The sequence below is a fragment of the Rattus norvegicus genome, chromosome 20 (genome assembly GCF_036323735.1).
Source record: "Rattus norvegicus strain BN/NHsdMcwi chromosome 20, GRCr8, whole genome shotgun sequence".
NCBI lineage: Eukaryota > Metazoa > Chordata > Mammalia > Rodentia > Muridae > Rattus > Rattus norvegicus.
Window position 1 is genome coordinate 21,083,879 of NC_086038.1, and position 21,819 is coordinate 21,105,697.

General features: G+C 44.2%; 2 long non-coding RNA genes across 4 annotated transcripts; one reads left to right on the top strand and one right to left on the bottom strand.

Moving 5' to 3' along the window:
• Positions 1-1,577: 1,577 nt before the first annotated feature.
• On the bottom strand, positions 1,578-3,748 carry LOC108349024 (uncharacterized). Its single transcript, XR_001842550.3, has 3 exons — positions 3,680-3,748; positions 2,863-2,986; positions 1,578-1,694 (listed from the first exon to the last, which is right to left on the bottom strand). It is a non-coding gene; the product is annotated as an uncharacterized LOC108349024 (long non-coding RNA).
• A 49-nt stretch (positions 3,749-3,797) lies between these two features.
• Positions 3,798-6,191, top strand: LOC120098947 (uncharacterized). 3 transcript variants are annotated; one of them, XR_010060815.1, is made up of 3 exons: positions 3,806-3,965; positions 4,292-5,832; positions 6,021-6,191. It is a non-coding gene; the product is annotated as an uncharacterized LOC120098947 (long non-coding RNA). The 3 variants fall into 3 exon arrangements; XR_010060813.1 differs by having other exon boundaries at positions 3,798-3,965; positions 5,570-6,191; XR_010060814.1 differs by having other exon boundaries at positions 3,823-3,940; positions 5,570-6,191.
• Positions 6,192-21,819: the final 15,628 nt, after the last annotated feature.

Genomic DNA, 21,819 nt, shown 5'->3' on the forward strand with positions numbered 1-21,819 from the left:
AGACAGACACACACACACACACACACACACCATGCAAACATATATTACACATGCTAACCAACGCAGAACTGTCTCGAATCTTTATGCGAAACTCTATAGCAGCTCCAAGCCCCACAGCATGGGTCTTGTGATGGTCTTCGCACCGACTTCCACTGAACCGTCAACGTTCCCTCTGCTACAAGTCCACTCACATCTTAACCCTTCTTATTCCTCAATTAAGACCCAAGGAGCTTCGCACTGGCTGTGTCCTTTCTCTGGAATGTTGTTCTCCCAGAATCTGCTTGGCTAACTCCACAACCTCTTTCAAGTCTTTGCTGAGATGCCGCCATCTCAGCCTGGCCTGTTCTGAATGCCCAAGACCATCTTCCTGTATTAGCCAGTTTCCTATCACGGTGGGGGGAGAAAGTCAAGAAAACTACTTAAGAGGAAGAAAGGCTTGTTTTTAGATTATCCCTTTAGAGCATTCAGGTTTGGGATGGTGGGTCCATTACTCTAGATCCGGCTCTGGTAGAGCCGATACCCTCACCTCATGATTGGGGTTGGGGCAGGGTCCGGGAAAAGGTACGCTGTTCAGCTTGGCCCCGCCTCTTAATATTCCATTCCGCTGTAAACTCATTCATGCAGCAATCCCTTAATCAAGTCAGCAGCCACATTGTTCAGTCTCAGTAGCGCCACCAGCTGGACCAAGTCCTCAACACGCAAGCCTTTTGGGAGACACTTCCAGATCAAAACCATAACGCGTCCTAACTTCTATCCCTTCCGGACATAGCTCCACCCCCCATGCCCATGTGCCTCTCTCTCCACAGTACTTGTCATCCTTTAGGTTTGAGGTATTATTTACTTTATGTGTAGTTCAGTGCTTCTCCTGCCTCTGTACACTGTGCAAGTCCCAGAAAACCAAAAATATTACAGATATGCCGCCAAGTATGTATAACAGTACTTATCACCGAATAGGTACTTAATAAATATTTGTTAGTGAGTGGGGTTATATTTTCCACAGTTAGGTTAAAATGAACAAGCTTAGAGTTTTCCCGAAGCCATTAAAAGCACTATAAGATGTCTCAAGGGCTTGACTTTGTTCTGTGTTGAAATATAGATGAGATGGTTGACTTCTAGGTCTATCAGGATGAAGGTGGCCACACCAAGATTCTACCAGATTACTGGGTTTTTTTTAAGGCCCCTAGTGGATGGAGTGTGCAAATGCACATACATCTTTGTTACCTGCTATTAACTCCCTCTCCCCCAAATCATCTGAAACCACCAACAAGCTTAGTTAGAGCACAGAAAAGTTTAGCCAGATACACTACCATTAAAGTGTGTGTGTGTGTGTGTCCAGACATGCCACCATTAATATATATAATATTATTATATATAATGTATATATAATATATAAGATATATAATGTATATAAGATATATAATGTATATATGTGTATATGTGTATATATATATACGTATATATATGTGTGTATATATACATATATATATGTATATATGTGTATATATATATATATATATATATATATATATATGTCAAGGTTTCTATTCTTGCACAGAACATCACGACCAAGAAGCAAGTTGGGGAGGAAAGGATTTATTCAGCTTACACTTCCACATTGCTGTTCATCACCAACGAAGTCAGGACTGGACCTCAAGCAGATCAGGAAGCAGGAGCTGATGCAGAGGTCACAGGAGCTGATGCAGAAACCATGGAGGGATATTATTGGCTTGCTTCTCCTGGCTTGCTCTCTCTCTCTCTCTTTTTTTTTTCTTTTTTTTTTTTTTTTCGGAGCTGGGGACCGAACCCAGGGACTTGCGCTTGCTAGGCAAGCGCTCTACCACTGAGCTAAATCCCCAACCCCTCAGTTTGCTCTCTTAAAGAACCCCAACTACCAGCCCAGGGACAGCACCACCCATAATGGGCTGAGTCCTCCCTCCTTGATCAATGCCTTACAGCTGGATCTCATGGAGGCATTTCCTCAACTGAGGCCCCTTTCTCTGTGATGACTTCAGCTTGTGTCAAGTTGACACATAAAACCAGCAAGTACTATATATGTGTGTATTACATATTTTATATACATAATATACATATGTATATTACATATACACATACACATACATATATGTAATATACACACATTATATATACACATGTATATATGAGTGTATAATGTATGAGTTCACCGAATTCTTCAAAGAATCAGAAGGGTTGGTCAGAAGTTCAGGCAGGGTGACCTTACTGATCAAAAAGTAAACCAAAGGTTTTAGAGAATTTTGAGATCTTGGAAGACAGCATGGACCAATAATTTTTTTTTTTTGAGCTGAGGACCGAACCCAGGGCCTTGTGCTTGCTAAGCAAGTGCTCTACCACTGAGTTAAATCCCCAACCAGACCAATAATTTTTAAAAGCTAAGAAAGGACATCATTGACCACCAACAAGTTGGGAATAGTCTTCTGGCTGTAAAAAATGTTCTTATTTTCCTGTCTGTTCAAGTACCAAATTCATCTTGTGACTTCTAATTCTCTCAGAGAAGAGCATTATCCCCAAATGGGATAATCAGTTTTCAGATTGTTCAGTTTCCAGATTGCTCCTTCTACCCCAGGGAAGACTCAGTTGAGGATACAGCAGTTCTGCTATGTCATAGAGGATGTTCTCTGGAAACACTGTAACCACCTCTTGCATGTGTCAGTGATTCCTTTCCAACCCTCACCAGGAATCCTAGTATCTCCTAGTGAACAACTCTAGACACCCAAAGTGAAGCTCTGGAGGGACCAGGAATGGGGGAGGGGCCACCAGAAAACAAGTCCCCTCCACAGAGCTTTGCCGCTGCATTTATTGTTGCCAGTGGACAGAGATACTCACATAATCTCTCCGTCATCTGCCAATCATCTTCACAATATGCCCACACAATATTCAAGCTTTTAGCAAACAGAACATGGCATCTTCCTCTCTTTAGTTTCTTCCTCCCCCTTCAGGAGTCTATATTCTAGTCAGAGAGATGTAAAAAAAAATGGATCTCTGACTTCTGGGGGCTCCCCCTCCAGCAGGTAGGAATGACTCTACAATGGGCGACAAATTTCAGTAAAAGAAAGGTACATAGTGTCTGAAAAGCCCAGAGGAGGACAAAGACTGTACTCAAGAGAGGGGCATCTGAAATCTTTCCCCAAAGAGCTTCGTGTGAATTCTCTTGGAAGTTTAAGTTTGCCAAGGAGAAAGGAGTTAAAGTCTCTTGGGAGCTGAGGCGGTGATGAGTCCGGTGGATAGAGCATTTGTCTCGCAAATGTGAAGCCCTGTGTCTCAGATCTCAGAAGCCACAGAGAGCCAAATGCAGTAGTGCCTGTCTGTAATCCGGTTGCTCCTGTGGTAAAAGGAGAAGCTGAGACCGGAAGAACCCTGGGGACGGGCCAGCTAGCTTTCTGTACAAAGTTGAAGATGACAGTTATGTCTCAAAAGAGGTGGGCTGCAAGGACCAGCACCTAACACACACATGCATACGCAGACACACATGTAATCAAAGCCCCTTGATTTAACTGGCTGATACAGAGACTGCTGTGAAGGAGTTTTCCATAGGATGCAGCATTCAAATAACTAGTTAATGAGGCATAAAGTCAGCCAAAAAGATTAGTTGACACTGGGGAAACCAGAAAGGGGAAGGACTTGACTGATTTCTTTCACCCACGTGTGGACAAATGGAGCAGTGTGGAATGGTAAAGAACTCCGGATAAGCCAGCCATATTCAGAATGATTGGCCCTCCAGATTATGACGTCAAGCAGCAGGCTCCGCCCCCTCCGCTCCCCCCCACTCCCCCACCCGCGCGCTCATATTCTATACAGGGCACACCTCCTGGGAGTCGGTGGCTACAGGATAAGCTCTGGGGTCTTGGAGTCTTAGGACCTGCTACTATTTGCAGAGCTTGTGGAAGGTGTCCGGGCCCTGGAGGTACTAGGAGCTCACTGCTTTTCCTGTAAGACAGATCCCACAAGCCGGGAGGGGAGGGCCTGGGTGAGGTACTCTCACTATCCAGGATCAGTTCAAGATAGACGACTCTCCCATTAGCTTAGTTCTTAGGCTAATCAAAGAGTGAGAAATGGAAGTTACATTCTTGGTCATTCTCGCCCAAGTTTTCATTTTATTCTGAGAAACCAGGATTCCAGAGACTTGAGTGAGGTCTCACAAAGTGACAGAATTGAGACTGGGAAGGAAAAAAAGATTTATTTAGTTCTAGGGCATAGCCCCTTACCTCAACAAACACCCTACTTCCTGGTTTACCACTTCTCCATTTTCACGCAGAATAAAGTGAGTGAAGCAAAGGAAATGTCTGTGGGTAAAGGCGACCCTCCGTGGGATCAGGATATCCGGCTAGATGGACCCTCAGAACCATTTTAGCCAGACACCCTCCTGGAGACCAAAGGCCAGCATCAGTCCAATGCCAGAATTCCATTAGCTAAGCGCTGCTCCTGGTGAGCTCTGGTACCCTGTTGGCTTCTGTTCAGAGACTTTGCCAGTTGGAAAACCTGTCATGATCACCCAGGGGTTGGGCTGACTCCAGCTGCTGCAGCCCCACTCGGTCTAACCGCACCGGAAGTACAGTGCCCTCCTGTCCTCCAGAAAGACGCACTTTTACCCCAGTCAGATCTCACCTCTGCAATATTTCCTGCAGCACCTCCCCAGAGTCAGTCTTTCCCCTTCTGCGGCTTATTACTCAGGCTTAGGTTCAAATGCTCTTCCTCAAATACTTGAAAACATTTCCACATACTCTGATCAGTTATAGTCACAGGCCTCTCTTCTCTCCACCAAATACAGTGCTCTATGTCTTTCCAGCTCTGCTGTGGTGTCACTGACAAAACAGTTGGGGAAATTCAAGACATACAACTAGGATGTTTTTGCCTCTGTTATGAAGTGATGACCTGTACATGCACTGTGAGAAAGCTTGAGGCTGGCCCTGCTGTCAGCGTTCAGGTATATAGTGCAATATTAGTCATCATCATGGCCGTGCCAAGCATTGGATATCCTGAACCTATCTGAGGCCATTTATATCTCTAAAGCAGCTTATGATTCCGAATATGTAGCAGAGTTGACAGGAGCCAACATGAGACCCAGTCAGCAACACTTTGCAGATTCAAAATGGATGCAGGTGATGGGACTCTTAAGAGATGTCCTAAGAAAGCCTGGTGTTTCCACACATAACAGTTCTTCATGGAGACCTACTCCTAGGGATGACAACGGGCTGTCAGAAGCATTGCGTGCTGCTGCAATTGAGATTTGTGTCCCCCGCGTCTGTGCAACTTGAAGGCTTGGTCCCCAGTCTGTGTTGAGTGCTGGCTGAGCCTTTAGGAACTGGAGCCTCCTGGGAGGAAGTGAGGTGTTAGGCTATTGAGATAACGTGTCAAAATGGGCTATAGAACTCTGCCCCACCCCTCTCTTTCTCATTCTGTCTGTCTCTCTGGCCTCTCTGGTTCTCTCTCATTCTCTCTGTCTCTGTCTCTCCCTGAGTATGTATATGTGAGTTTGTGTGTATGTGGGGGATATGTCCTGGAGCAAATGAAAAATCTGAGTCTCATTTCTTAGGTGCCATCCACATCGTTCTGAGAGTAGACTCTCTCATTTTGCCTGGAAACCCTTTGAGTAGGCTGGACAGCCTAACAAGGGAGCTCTAAGAATCCCTCCAGTTCTGTCTCTCCAGCTCTGGGACTTCCACTATGCACCTCCATGGCCAGTTATCTGCATGGGTTCTGAAGAGCAAACTCAAGTCCTCATGCTGGGGGCCAGGGTGAGGGAACAGTGGTTGACTGACTGAGCCATCTCCCCAGATCCCTCCCAGCCACCATGAGGTGGGTGTATTCCTCTGCCTATGTACTGCCTAGACGGGACCCCAAAGCAACAGGGACAACTGACCTTGTCTTGGAACCTCTAAAATTACAGATCTAAGTAAACCTTTATTCTTCATAAGCTGTCTGCCTTAGGTATTTGTTACAGTAACAGAAAAACTGACCAACAGAGCTTTCCTTTTGTCTTCCAGTCAGTGTATACAGAGAATGTTTTGGGCACAGGGAACACCCAAAAGAAAGACAGGTTCCTTGTTTAAAGTAGAAGAGTGGTGATCTCAACATGTCTGTAGTTATTCCTTTATATCCACGCCCATTGATTAAGAGGAAGAAAAACTGGATTAAAAACAAAACACAAAGATGAATTAACATTGTTCTACCATTATTTCTCAGATACTATTATGCAACAACGATTTGCATGGGGTTGTGAATAATCTGTGACCTAAGGGTATTTACAAGGAAAGGGGATGTAAGCGGTTCAGCTGGAGATTTGTAGGAGTGTCTAAAGACTTCTGTATCTTTTTCAAGAGACAGCTGTGCATATAAATTATCCTCATAGGTACGAACTATTGGTAAAATAACAACAATCTCAAGTTTGATGAAGAGTTAAAGACAGCTGTTGGAAGGGAGAGCTCAAGGTGGGTCTGATTTAAAAGACAAAAACAGAGTCTCTCTCACTCTGTTTCCCAACCAGATTCATAGTGCTCCTGCCTCAGCTTTCTGAGAACTAGAATTATACATTTATTTCCAGTACACCTGGCTGGAGAGGTTGATTTTAAAAGTTTATTTTATTTTATTTCATGTGTGTGAGTGTTTTGCCCTTATGTATGTATGCACACCAGTTGCATAGCTGGCGCCCTTGGGTTCAGAAGAGAGTTTGGGATTCCCTGGACCATAGTTACAGGCAGTCATAAGCCACCACATGGGTGCTGGGAACCGAACCCAGGTCCTCTTCAAGAGTAGCAAAATGCTCCTAACCAACGACAAGCTATCTCTCCATCCCTAAAAATACATTTATTTTCAATAGGGGTGTTTTAATTCTGAATATTTTCGTTTTGCATCAGTAGAGAAATGTCCCCAAGCTCCCAGTATCTTAGGAGATAATGACAAGAAAGACCAAATCAATGATGCTCATTTTTAATTAAGAAGTCTAGGAAGGCCAGGTGTGGTGGTGCACACCTTTGATCTCTACACTTGGGAAGCAGAGGCAGGCAGATCTCTGTGAATTTGAGGCCAACTTGGTTTGCATAGGGAGTTTTAAGCTGGCCATGGTACATAGTGAGAACTTACCTCAAGAAATAAAATAGAATAAAAAGAAAGTTAGGGGTCCAAGGTCATGGATGTTCATTTGATAGCATTTAGCTAACATACACAAGCAAAGTCCTGTGTTCCATATTGCATCACCACATAAATTAGACAGGGTGACACTTGCCTTTAATCCTAGGAATCAAGAGATACAGATGGAGACCAGAAAAGCAAAAATTTAAAGTCATTTAGGGCTAATGAGTAAGTTTGAGGTCATTCTGGAATATAAGATGTTTTAGTCAGAGTTTCTGTTCCTGCACAAAATATCACAACCAAAAAGCAAGTTGGAGAGGAAAGGGTTTATTCAGCTTACACTTCCACCTTGCTGTTCATCACCAAAGGAAGTCAGGACAGGAACTCACACAGGGCAGGAAGCAGGAGCTGATGCAAAGGACATGGAGGGATGTTACTTACTGGCTTGCCTCCCCTGGCTTGCTCAGCTTGCTTTCTCATAGAATCCAAGACCTCCAGCCCACAATGGGCCCTCCCACCCTTGATCACTAATTAAGAAAATGCCTTATAGCTGGGTCTGGTGGACGCATTTCCTCAAGGGAGGCTTCTTTCTCTGTGATAACTCCAGCTTGTGTCAAGTTGACACACAAAACCAGCCGATACACAAGACAATGTTTTTTTTTTTTTTTAAAGTCCCGGGGCTGGGGATTTAGCTCAGTGGTAGAGCGCTTGCCTAGGAAGCGCAAGGCCCTGGGTTCGGTCCCCAGCTCTGAAAAAAAAGAACCAAAAAAAAAAAAAAGTCCCTGAAACAAAGTGTAAAAAACGTAAGCTAAGTGTGTGTTGTTCGGTCCCGTGGGCACCCTAGAATGTGGCATGAGGACAGATAATTGAGGCAGGAAAGACAATCTTAGGAGACTGATGGAGAAAGAACAGGAGAGGCAAAGGTTCTATGAGCATCAGGGTGGGTTTTTGTCTCAGCCCAATCCTGACGAACTCTACAAAAAGACTTTTCAGTAGGGGGTTGACTGTCTTAGTCTGTAAAGCACATCTCATGGTACTCATAAAGTGACAAGTGTCCCCACCTTCTCAGAAGGTGTCCCCAATGTTAACAAATAACTGTACTTAATCTGTGTAGAGTGACCCATGTAGAGGTGACCCGTGTAGAGGTGTCCCATGATAACAGATGACCATCACAGTGGCTCCTCCTACTCTTGCCTTAGCACAGAGAAGTTCAATGAGCGAGTCACATCTTTTAATTTTCAATTTTGGTTTGTGCACATTGGTGTTCTGCCTGCATGTGTGTCTATGTGAGGGTGTCAGATCCCGTGAACCTGGAATTGCAGATCATGATGAGCTACCACGCGGGCGATGGGAATTGAACCGGGGGTGTCCCGGGGAGGGGGTGTGGGGGAAAGTAGCCAGTGCTTCTAACCACTGAGCCATCTCTCCAAGACCACTTCACATTTTTAAGTCATTTTGTTCCAACTTCAAAATGACCGCCAAGGTCGGAAGCCAGCCAGAAAGACAGAAGATAGTTAATGAGGTTTCCAAGAAAAATATTCAAATTAAGCATCGGTGCACAAGTAGAATTTTGTCTCTTATTTCGATGCTGAGTGAGATAAGTGATTTGAGCCTGCTGCTTTTGCCACTTTGATTTGGAAACGGGCATTGCCACTCAGATCTGGAGTTTCCACAATTGAAATGACGAAATAGTTCAGAAAAGAGGCACTTGCTCTATATAACACCACAGGACCCAGTCCTGGCTTCAGGCCTTGGCAGGGGCTGGGTGTCATGACCTTTGAACTTAAATTTCCATTAGTACAAAGGGAAATGAAAACAAATCAGAAGATGAGAACAAGATTTTTTTTCCTGAAACCTACTGTAGGACCACAAAATATTTAATAAGCATCAACCAAAACCTGTATATCTCACTGATTCGAAAGTGTCCACTAACCACACTCTTCAAAAGGTGCCCTCTGTATTGGTAAGCTATTTTAGCCAAATTCCTGAACTACCATAAAAAGCTCTTGAACTTGATGTCCTGCCAGATGTGACAAGTGACCAATTTGATGGCTATCCTTTCTCTGTTCCGAGGTTTGCAAACGATTGATATCTCAGCTGACAATATGAAATCCTGCTGGCTTCCTTTTCTTTCTTTCTTTTTTAGAAACTGATGACTAATTCCACCAAAGCGTCAATGGGGAACAATTCTAACAGTCTGCTCAGATCTACTCCATAAGTGACACATCTGGAGATTTTTTTCCACTGCTTGAAGCTGCCTCACCTAACAATGTTCTTCTATGTGTCTCCTACGAAGCGGCTTCCTTCCATTGGTTGGGTGAACCAGTTGACAGCATTGTGTGAGAATCATGGCTGGCATCTGGTAGTCACACCTGATTGTGAAACAAGCTACAGTGTTTCAATTGCCCTTGCCCCCAAACTTAGAAAAATGGAAGCTTCTAATGTGAGTTGTTTCTAGTCCTAAGCAACTGGCTTCCGAAATTTTATAGGATGCTCTTGCTAGCGGACGGAAGAAAAGTGTTCTTTTTTTTCCCTGAGTGTGTGCAAAAGTTAGAAACAATTTTCACTTTCATTTCAAACTCTGAAAGCTGAGAGTCGGAGCCATAGCCACTCTTGTTGAGATCTCTATCTGCTGGGTTATTCACATAGTCTTTATGTGAGTCAGAATAGAACCCACACTGGATGGTATGAATTAAAGTAAGCAGGGGGCATAGGGATGTGACCAGTAAGGTTCTTGCTAAACAAGCACGTTCATCTGAGTTCAAAGCCAGCCCCTATGTTTAAAAAGCTGGTGCCAGGCATGGCGGATCATGACTTTAACCCTTCCACTCAGGAGATGGAAGGAGATGTATCTCTGTGATTTTAAGGCCAACCTGCTCTACATATGGAGTTTCAGGACAGCCAGGACTACACAGAGGGACCCTGCCTTAAACAAAAACAAAACAAAACAAAAAACAAACATAAAAAACAACAACAAACAAAAATGCTGGCCCTGGGGCTGGAGAGATGACTCCAGTTTAGAGCACTGGTCTCTCTTACAAAGGACTTGGGTTCCATTTTGCAGCACCACTCTGGAAGCTGTAACTCTAGTTCCAGGGACTCTGACATGTTCTCCCAGCTCCTGCAGTAACACATGTAGTTACACATGCATACATGTAGGCAAAACACTCACAAAGTAAGTAAATGGTTTTAAAAACTCAAAGCAAGGGGTGACAGTCATGTGCATCTGTAGGATCAGTGTTGGGGAGGTGGAGATAGGTTAGAACCTGGGTTGTGGTAAGTTACCAGTCTAGCCAATATGGGGAGCTCCTGATTTAGTGAGAGACCTTGTCTCAAAGCATAAGGTGAGGCTGGCAAGGTGGCTGATCAGGTAAAGGAGCTTGTCATAAGCCTGAGAGGCAGAGTTGGAGCCTCAACACACTTGATGGAAGGAGAGAAAAAGTTGCCCCAAGTTATCCTCTGACCACCCTGTAGTGTGTGTGTGGCCACATGTATTCACATATGAGCAAATAAATAAAATAAAATAATTTTAATAAAAGGAAAGCAATTAAAGAAGATACCTGTTGTTGACCTCTGACCTCTGCACGTTTGCCTTCACATACATGTTCTAGGATTTCTGCACATACAAAGAATAGTAAACTCTTTCAAAGCGGCCTTTCTTTCAGACTTATACAAAGATCTCTTTAGAAAGCACCATGTCCTTAAGATCTAGTTAAACTGGAATTCACTAGCCCAGTGGGCAAGGAGAATGGATTTCCAAATTTAAATAAAATAGTGTACACTGAAGAGTTTCTATCCTGAGCATGTCAGGATTGTGGCCTTCCTTTAACAGTGTAGTCAACCTGCTCTGAGCTCACCGTGACTGACAGGCAAATGTCAGCAGGTGCAGTTATAGAAACCTCAAGATAACTCTGCTTCTGTGACCTTGGGACCATTAAACTCTGTAGGTACTCAAACTAAGTCTCAAAGTCTCAATAATGGATTGTTGAGAAAAGATTATTGAACCAGCTGAATTTTGGTTTTCCTTTTCTTCAGAAAAAGCAAGGAAACCCAGTTGCTAGCATAGTCAGTAATAAGCAATAAAAGCAAGAAGGCAGACACTGCGTTCAATAGATGTGCATAGGTTACTTTTCTGATGGACTGAGTCATTGGGAGAAAGTTCTCTGAGGCTTTCAGACACAGAAGTTACTAATTACTTTTAGAACAAGTTGAGACTTAAGGAAGTTTTTGTAGGTAAACATAAGGAGTTCACATGGATTCTGCTCCCCATCACTGACTCTGGTGAGAGCATGGGGTTGTCAGTTGATGAGCCAGTCAGTGCCAAGACAGCTTTATAAGATCCATATTTTAGATTAGGCTTCCTTCTATGTGCAGTTCTGTTGATGTTTATCACAGATTCCCCCCCCCCCTCAACCAGATTGTATTATACCTGCTGTTTTGAGACAGAATCTTATCTAGCCCTGGCTGATTTTAAACCCACTAGGTAGCTGAAGATGACCTTGAATTCCTGATCCTCCTGACTCGACCTCCCAAGTCCTGGGATTAGGTGCTTTTTTTAAAAAAACAAATTTTATATTTGTCATTTCATCTTATTCTTTTATATATAGAACAAAGACTCAGAGGTAGATATAGTAAGAGACAGTGTCTGTAGTTTTAAATAATTTAAGTAGAAATCATTTCTCAGTTTCTAGTTTGGGTTTTGGGTTGATCAAAAGGAAAGTCTGGGCAGATCTAGAAAAAAGAGACTCAAGAAAACAGGGTCAAAACCTGTCCCAACTTCTAAGTCTTCAACACCCACTCAACTGGGTCCAACGTGCCCCTTGAGGGCCACATGCAGTTCAAGGCAGCTAGCATAGCCCAACATAAAATCATAAACTTCCTTAAATTATGAGATCCTATATGTTAAGTTCCAACCTGAACATCAGCAATTAAAAATTAGAAAATTTCACACAAAGAAATGTGCACAGCGCCTCTGCTCTTGGTGCCATGATAGACTGTACCACTTTGAACTGTAAGCCAATAAATCATTCCTCCCTTCCTCCCTCCCTTTCTCCCTCCCTCCCTCCCTCCCTTCCTTCCTTCATTTGCTTTGTCAGGATTTTTTTTCCCCGCAGCAGTGTGTAAAGTGACTGACACAACCCACCATGCTTGACCTTGGAGGATCTTAGCCCAATGAGGAGAATCTCAGTCCAGGGGGTTTAATGGAGTGTCCTGTCTGTGAGTTCTGGTTTTTAACTTGAGAGTCCCTTTTTCATTGAAAGTTCTTACAAGCTACTGTAGTGGAGAGGGCAGTGTCAAACCTTCTCTTTGCCTATCAGACAATATAAAACAGGAGAAAAACAGAAACTGCTCTCTTCCTTTTGCATCTCAGCCTCTTCCACCATCAAAGAAGTATATGTCCCATATCCACCTGGATCCATTTTGTTCAGACCTAAAAGGACCATCAACTTCTATCTATCCCCCCACCCACAGCAAAATTCAACATCTCAAAATGTTGTGGGGACAAAGGTGAAGCTTACAAATCAGACCCACAAGCTGGCACTCATTTGTGCTTTACAGAATCTAGACCTCCTCATTTGTGTGTGTGGGGAGGGGGGGGCAGTTGTCAAGGAGACAAAGAGGGTGTCAGAAGCACTTAGAAGATAGAATTCCGAGTTGTCAGACCTCGGATCAGATTTTCATCTCTGTGCCTTTGTTAGCCTCTTCATTTCCTGGGGTGTCTAGTATCTCATAGATATTTGGGTCAGGGATTGTCCAACAAAATACAGAATTGGCGGACTTCCCTCTCATATCTCACCTCCTTATAATTGCACTGTCTCCCCCACCAAGTTTATCTCCAGTCTTTCCCTTTGCTGTCTTGGGCATCCTCCACTTAGGCTACAGGGATGACTCAAAGTTGACCTCCTGACATTTTGAATCTGACATTTACTTTTCCTTCGAAGTAATGACTCATGCCTACCTCAGCTTTCGGATTTGTTCGTGCCTTATGTTTCTCTGGGCAAATGGAAAGAGCTAGAGGAGGACAAGCCTTTTTACTTCTAGCTCTGACAATGAATCATGTAATCTCCCTGTACGAAAAGGGATTGGATGACCCAAATTTAGGTCATAGGTGTGGTGTCTTTTTTTTTTTAAGTATTTAGGAATGTTGAAAATCCTGGGAAATTTTGTAGAAGAGGAAACCCTTTCAATAGTGTTTAAATATAGTATTTCTCAAAATCCTTTCGACTGAGGAGCTTCACCTTTGCCCCGATCCCCAACATAAAACTGTCTGTTGTTACCGTGTAGAATTAGGAAAACAAGCAATCAAGATATTTTATGGAGTGCTAGAGACTGGATCCTGTCTCAGAACTTACATTCTCAGATGTAACACATTTATACTAAGGGACAGGGCAAGGGTTCCTCATCAACAAGTCAATGATATAAAATTAATAGAGCAATGGTTCTGGGTCACTCTCTCGAGGTAGCCCACTAGCACTCCCTTTGTCAGCTTGTCTTGTTGGTTCTGTTTTATGGACCTGTCACTTATCAGCAATTTATGAGACTAAGTGGAGTCACAGCCACCACCTTCCATGTGTATTAGACTCCAGGTTAGGTTGGGGGAGGGAGCCAGCTGCAACTTTTTATCTTTTAATGACAACAAGTGGTTGTACTTCTTCTTGGCCAGTCACCACCCAGTTCATGAATAGTGGCTCCATCTTTTAAATCGAAGATTGATCTTTTGATCTACAAGTTCATAGGCTTCAGCCTGGGCAAGGCCTGCTCTCCCTGCTGCCCCTCCCCCCACCCTGCCCCTTTCTGCTTTCTCTAAGGTCTCTAAGGACCAGCTAGAATGGCAAGCGCATTGTCTAGTTCAAAGAAATACAGGAACATGCAGCCCTCCCTGCCTGGATGGTAAGTAACCATGGGGGGAGATAGAATAAGCTTCTCCATGAATGAAAGTAACTCTTAGATAAGTAAGCAGGAATGGAGAATCGAAAGCTGTTCTTCAAGATGCACGCAGGTTCCACATGGTCAGGGGGCTGTTGGGCTGCCATGGAGATGGAATTTAAGTATAGAACTCAAGAGCTTCAGCCTGTGTGAGTCTCTTCCTCCTAGCCCCATGCTGCAGCTTGGTGTAAGAAAGCAAGCAAGGAGGCTATAAACTAAACGCAGTCTCTGATGCAAGCACTCCACGAACACGAGTACATTTTTAGAGTCATTTAGAAGAACTTATTTTTATTTTAGAATCTATACATGTTGAGTAATTGCGCTATGAATCAGCCTTGAGAGGGCTGCTAGGAAGACCCAGGCCTCCTGCCAGCCTCCATCGCACAGGTGGGAGGGGAAGCTCCATCGCGGAACTGATTCCACTAAAGGCAAAGTGCTCCAGGCTTCTCAGCAGGAAACCCTTCCTCCTAGAGCCCCCAGGTTTTTCACTTTTCCTGCAAAGCAAACCCCGCCCAAAGTAAATCAGCTAACCCATCCTCTAAACCTCCATTTTAGGACCACTCTGTAGGATTCAGAAATTGTCTCCAGGAGATCCTAGCTGAGAAGGACTCTGTAGGATGGACCTATTCATCTGATGTTTTCCTGTCCCCTCCTGCTGCTGCATCCCAACTGCATTCCTTACAACTGTTCAAACATTCCTGACGCGAGTCCAACTCGGGCATCCCCTCTCCACTTTGGAATAGCCTTCCTTCAATTTACTCCTGGCTTTCTTCTTTCTCAAATGTCTTTCTCTCCGAGCTGTTCTTACCACCCTGTTTCAACAGCAACTTTTCCTCTGTCTCAGCCAATCTTCACCTCCACTTCCGTCTCAGCCTTTTCTCTATAACACATTGCTGTCCATCACAGCTTCTGTGTATCTGTTTTTACTCAGAATCATCTTCTGCTTCTGGTATGTTAGTCCAAAATGGGATAAAAAATATATATAATTTTTCCTGCTATAATGTCGATAGTTAACTATGCCCAGCAAAAAGTGTAGTTATGGTTAGCATGCAATAGAATAGGTCTTTGAGGGAGGGGCTGAGAAGGGAAGGAGAGTTGAATGGATGAATGGAATGGGACAGATGGGTGGGGAGGGATGAGATAAATAAATGAATGGAAGAATGGATCGCCTAGCTACCTACTGTCTCCTAGATATCAGGGATCTGAGACAAGAAGCTCAGATCACATAAGTTCACTGTAGACCTCAGTGGGCATTCTAGAGATTTAATGTGAAACCAGAGAGTTCTGATCCCAGACTTGGCAAGCACTGGAATCCAAGTACTCAGAACATTCATTTCTCAAGACTCCACAATGAGAGTGTATTTAAAGCTCTCTACAGCTCTTCCTCTTAAAGTCTGTCAGCCTCAAAACCAAAACACCACTATCTACCATATCTTCCATTACCATAGCATTCCTCTTCCTCAAGGTACACACTTAGGGATGAACATCCCTGCTGGGAAAAATATACATCCAATTTTTCTTAAATTCTCCAAACTCCTCCCCCACACCAGTGATTCAGTCTTGATGGTGACACATGGACCAACCTCTAACCCTCACATAGGTTCTTCTTGTCATTCTTTCTCTTGACCTTGTCTACCCAACCAGTTGTCTGTTCCTGGCAGTGCTAGGTCTCTGCGTCTCAGGACATTTCTCTCTTCTACCCTGCTGGCCACAGCCCTGATCAAGGTCGATGTTGGCTCTCACCAAGCCTTGCAATAGTTGCCCAGCTGGTTTCCTATCTCCAGTTTCTTCCTCCGCCAACTCATGCCCTGTGAACACCTGTCACAATAATGTTCCCCAAAGAAAATATAGGTGACTCTCACTAATCCTATTGGATGCCGATGGCTTCCGTATGGCTGGTGAGCTGGGTCATTCAGTCTTTCAGGCTTGTCCTCCACTGGCTCCCTAATCCACCCTACATCATCGCTTTGTCTACCCTGTGCACTCAAACCCAGCATGGCTTGGAAATAAAGCTTGTGCTTTTCTTCTCTTCACATTCTGCATCCCGCCTTTTTGCCCCCCCACACACACTCATATACATGAGACTACTGAAAGCACGCAAAGGGACCTCCAGTCTGCTATGCTGATTGATCCATTCATCTGATTAGGCTCTAGACTGATCTAGGCTCAACCCCTCCTTTTCCTGTGTGCCCTATGTCAGAAATGGCCCCTTCTTTATGTCTCTCTTGTATTTGGCTGATTTTCCCTTGATTAGAGCCAATGTTCTCACATCCATAGTCCTCAAGGCAAGAGACATTTGTGTCTATGTTTTCTTCCCAGAGTCCTATGGATGACATCTTTTCAATAGCAGATGCCTTCCCCTCTTCAAGGATGTTGATGACAATGTAACATCCTGGTCCCGTGATAGTCACGGTCGTCCTTCCAGGGTCCCTATGTTGATTGCAGCTGGTGGCCCATCATCCAGGATTCTCATCCCTCCCTCCCTTTTCTGTGGCCAGAAGGTCTCACTATCCTCAAGAGGACCGGTTGTTACTCAGAGTTGAGTGAACAAGAATAGTTCTAGTCAGAATGGAAAACAAATGTTGCCAAACTTCCTCCAAGATGAATTTTAAAGAGGAAATCATTGGGGTGAGAAGAACAGACTTGATTTACCAGTTAAGGCTGTTGTCCCGGGCACATGCACATTCTTTATCCTCCCAGTGCCCTGTGACACACACCTGGATAACTTCGGAGTCTCATATTGTGGGCAAGCAACTTGTAAAACATTGGATGCAAGCGTAAGGACAGGGAGGGAGGAAGAGAGAGGGAGGGAGAGGGAGAATGGAGGGAGGGAGCAAGAGGGAAGGATGAAGGGAGGGAGGGACTGAGGAAGAAGGGATTAGGTTTCATCTTCCATGGACACTGGGAAAGGTTGTAAGGTGAAGACGTTCACTGTGCTGCCATGGCGTTCGTGAGAAGCACTGTCCTTTCTGTTCATTCTGAGCTCTTCTGGCTGTTCCCACTTGCCATTGACACAGAGGCCCACTTCCCACCAGTTCATTGGCCTTCTTCCCTGGGAGTTCTTAGAGCAGTGGTTCTCAACCTTCCCAATGCTGTGGCCCCTTAATACAGCACCTCCTGTTGTAGTGATCTCCCCCAACCATAAAATTAATTCTGTTGCTCCTTCATAACTGGAATCTTGCTACTGTAGTGAATCAGAATGTCAATAGCTGATTTTTTTTTTTTTTTTTGGTTCTTTTTTTCGGAGCTGGGGACCGAACCCAGGGCCTTGCGCTTCCTAGGTAAGCGCTCTACCACTGAGCTAAATCCCCAGCCCCATAGCTGATGTTTTTTGATAGTCACAGGCGACTCCTGTGAAATGATCCTGTGACACCCAGAGGGGTCACGACCCACAGGTTGAGAACCTCTGTCTTAGAGGAAGATATATTTGCTATCTGTGTCCTTGGGGCTAGGGTGAGTATTTAGCATGAAGTAGATATACACAGATCTTGGCACTGATAATAACTATAAAGTTATGTTTCCCAAAGTTGACATAGACCACTTTTGTGCATTTTGCTCTGGGTGAGTATTTGGCCGCCTATACAGGTATTCTGGCTGCTTTCCTTTGAGGCTGTCCTTTGCAATAATGTCCTTAAGGTGGAAGAACCTTATGCTTTCCTAGTACATATTAAGACAAATGGTGTTCATCCGAGTCCCACCTGCATTGGGGAGATTCATCTTGGAAATGTTGATTATACTTTATTCTTGAAACTGCCAGGGGTTGGGGATTTAGCTCAGTGGTAGAGCGTTTGCCTAGCAAGCGCAAGGCCCTGGGTTCAGTCCCCAGCTCCAGAAAAAAAAAAAGAAAAAAGAAAAAAGAAAAAAAAAAGATAAAAGGAAACTGCCACAGGGAAGTCTATGGATTCTGTAATGTAGGTCTTTGGGGGAGGGGGGTGTTCCTTGTACTCTGAACCATGGTGTCTTCCTGCAGTAGAAAATCTCTCCTGATGCCTAAATGTTTCTGTGTATATCAACTGTCTAGTAGACGGAGGACTCACTGTTATCTGAGAAAAAGGGAGATGGTTTTATCGCCATCCCAAATGTCACACTAAGGTGGGCTGTAGATAGGGAATGTATTTTGGTTATGTTGGTTAATTGGTGGTAGATTTCCTCAATCCCTAATTTGCCTCCCTTCCTCATGCACCCATGCCCGGCATCTGCCCCAGTCTGGGTAGTCGACCTGGGAAATGACTCATAGAACTCTGTGGAAAGAGAGAATGAAGTAAGCAAGCAGTCACCGAGTGAAAATATTAATACATTTATTCAGTAAGGATACAGGAAAAGACATTATCTAGCAAATATAGATCAAAACTAAGTGGCATAGATTGTTTTAACTCTTTTAAATAAGAACAATTAATATGACAGCAGTGCCCAGTAAGGGCCAGGCTGCACTGAAACTGGTAACCTTGTTCTTTGAATGTGGCAGTCAGTGTGTGACTATGAACGGCACATTTTTTTTTTCCAAATTTTGCACAATTTAGCAAGACAGATTAAGGTCAGAACTGCAGCATGACTTCCATTCAGTGGTAAGTCTGCCTCCAGAGATCCAATCCGTGGAAATAACTCTAGGCTTAGCAAATATTCCATGCCTCAAAATGTTTGCTACAGTCTTACTTACAAGTCACAAAAAACCCAGGGACCAATGAGGACATTCGGTGAACCCAATTCACTAATGTCATTTTTCAAGGGAGACTTTCCAGATGTGGGGCTGATCCTAGAGATGAAGACAGGAAGAGAGACCTATTAGGGTCTACCACCCATTTCCAGCATGACCAAAATATTTCTTCCCATTCCATAGGAAGAGGCATGGCATAGTAAAACATTTTAGGTAGAGTAGGGCATGAAACTTGCTGGTTACAGTAAGTATGTAAAACTCTGCGCATGCACGAATAAGAAGATTGATTCTCAAGGAAGCACCCCACTCTGGCAAGATAATACAGCTTCATGGCAGAGAGCATGAACTCTCGTATCAGATCGCCACATCTGCAATTCCACTGTGCCGTGAACTTCCGATCTTGAAGCGAGTTGCTTCATTTCTTTGAGAACCCTCTTTTCCTCGTCTGTAAAATGCAGCAGCTGTCTCACCACGCCGTTGTGAGGTCTACAGAGAAGTTTATGTAAAGCAGTCGGCACAGGGCTGGCACACAGTGGCGCTGACTACATCATTAGTCATTCTGCCCAGATCTGTCAATCATTGACCGTGTGCAGTCACCTCACGGGAGGGGAAGTCATGGGAGAGTTTTATCTCTTTAGGTCTCTGTATCGGGTATACCAGGTCCTTGTGTGGAGGGCAGTCCACAGTCCTGGTTGGAAGCCAGGTTATCATTTCCCATCCGGGCTAGCCTCGGCACCTACTAATCGCTTTCCCTAGCTTTTCTCCTTCTATCCATCCCAAATGAAGGATTTGGTCATGTCATACATGGCATCATCATCAGATTCCACAATTTAGAAGACCAAGCCTATGGTCTTTAAGGGTTTTCAAAATCCAGCCTCAGCCCCATAAGCTGGCTCAGTGGATAAAGGTGCTTGCTGCCAACTGCCAACCGGAGTGGCTTCTGGTACCTCCATTACATCCAGGAAGCAGGCAAGGTGTCCTCTAACCTCCACCCGGGCAGAGGCGTGAGCACACCTACACGTGTATGCACATACGCAAATAGATAAATATAATAAAAAATTGATGCAAAGTGTGCCATTAAAGGCCATTTTCTATCTTTGCTTTCTCGATTCCCAATGCTCTGCCATCTCAGACCCCAACAGAGCAGTCTGTCAAAACCCCTAGCTTCCATTCTGCACACATAACCCTACTCTCTAATTCTAGCCTCCTCTGCTGCAGTGACTTGTGGACTCTACAGCAGAGGATGCTGGTCACTGAGAAGCCTGGAGTCTGGGAGCCTGCTTCTATGCTAAGCATTCCCTCCATCAACACATCCGATAGATCCCTACTCCATCCCAATGAATGGATGCTTCCATGGGAATGGTAGGATAGGCATCAATTTCAAGCTTCTTTGGGAAAAGGTAATCTCCACATCTTTACCAGTCTACTACTCAAGTAATAGCAGACCCATAGAAGATGCTTATAGATGTCTATGAAGCTTGCTCAGTAATCCATTCATCAACCCCGATCTAGTGATTCTGCTCTGCCAAGCTGATCTGCATTCATTCATCGTGAGTGCCTGACCCTTGTCCTTCCAGATGACTTCCAAGTCTATGCAAACCCTATATACTTCTCTCACAAAGACGAAACTGGGATGCTTCGGAGAAAGGAACAGATGGATTCCACCAGGTTTGATGTGTGTGAACAGTATGTAGACTTGGATCTGAGAAGGATGGCTAGCCTTGGAGAGCCCCATTACAGACACTTAAATGGGTCTAGATCTGGAAGACTCACTTGAGGTTTGGTTTAAAGGCTGGAATATCCAGCACACTTGCAAACCAACATGTTGGAGTTACAGTTTCAACTCCATTAGCACATCTTTTGTAACCTCTTTGTGTTTCAGTTTCTTCTGTAATGTGAGGATAGGAACTGTGTCTAACTCAGGGAACTGTTATGAAGAGTAAATGAATTAAAATGCACAGTCTTTGCAGCAATGTCTGGTGAGCAGTAAGTGGTACTCTTACACTACAATGTGCAATCAGTGTGCAGAGTGCTTTACAACTTTTTGACCCACACTGATGTACTTTATAGGAATCTTCACCCTTATGTGTTAACAACCCTAACCTTGGGTACTTGACCCATCCGTCTAGGGTCAATATCATTAAGGTAATCTGAAACAAATCCCAACAATTTATAAAGCCAGGCTAGACTAGGTGAGTCACCTCTGGAATCCCAGCACTCGGAGGTGGAGGCAGGAAGATCAGAAGGTCAAGGTTATCCCGAGCTACTTAGCAAATTCAAGGCCACCCTGAGCTAGGAGGATCTGCCTGGAATGGAGTTCAGGGGATGGAAAGGAAGGAGAGAGGGAGGAAGGAAAGGAAAATAGAACCATCTATTGGAGCTAACTTTAAGAATGGAAACCGATGGCCAGGAGGCTGGAGAGGTGGCTCAGTTAGCAAAGTGCTTGCCCCCAAAGCATGAGGACCCAAATTCAGTGTATAAAAACTAGCTGTGACACGCCGGCTTGCAACTCCAGCAGTGTGGAGGCAGAGAGGCAAGTTATATCTAGCTTCAGAGCTCAACATGTTTTGTTGCTTGTTTGATACAAAAAATCACTTTGTAGCCAAGGCTCACCTCTTATTCCTATTAGCTCAGGCTGGCTACTGCCATACCCAGCTAAACTGCCTCTTTAAACTCTTACCTGCCACACTATTATTATGATCTTGCAGAGCAGAAACTAAACAATGACATTATTAATGGTGACAGAACTAACTGCCCCCCCCATTCTGAGGCCACCACAAAGCTACAGAGCTTGAACCACTTGACCCTCCTTGGTGCAACTAATGAGACTTTACATCTGCCAAATCCTAAGAGATGCTTCGTAGCCTAGGGGTAAGTACCAAACACTGTTTGAAGAACAGTCTCCAGTTGTAGTTCTACAACTCCCAAACTTTATGTGGCTTCTGACTGAGGTTCTGACCACAACCAAGGACTGTAACCCTCATCAAAGTTACACAGTTGATCGAGTCCAGAGCAGAGCAACTGATAGTCTTGTTGGAAGAGGAAAAGAGATGTTGATCAGACACCCGGGAGAGGGAAAGAAGATCCTATGAAGGGACTGTCAGTAGAAGCCAAAGAGTGCTGAAGATTGCTGA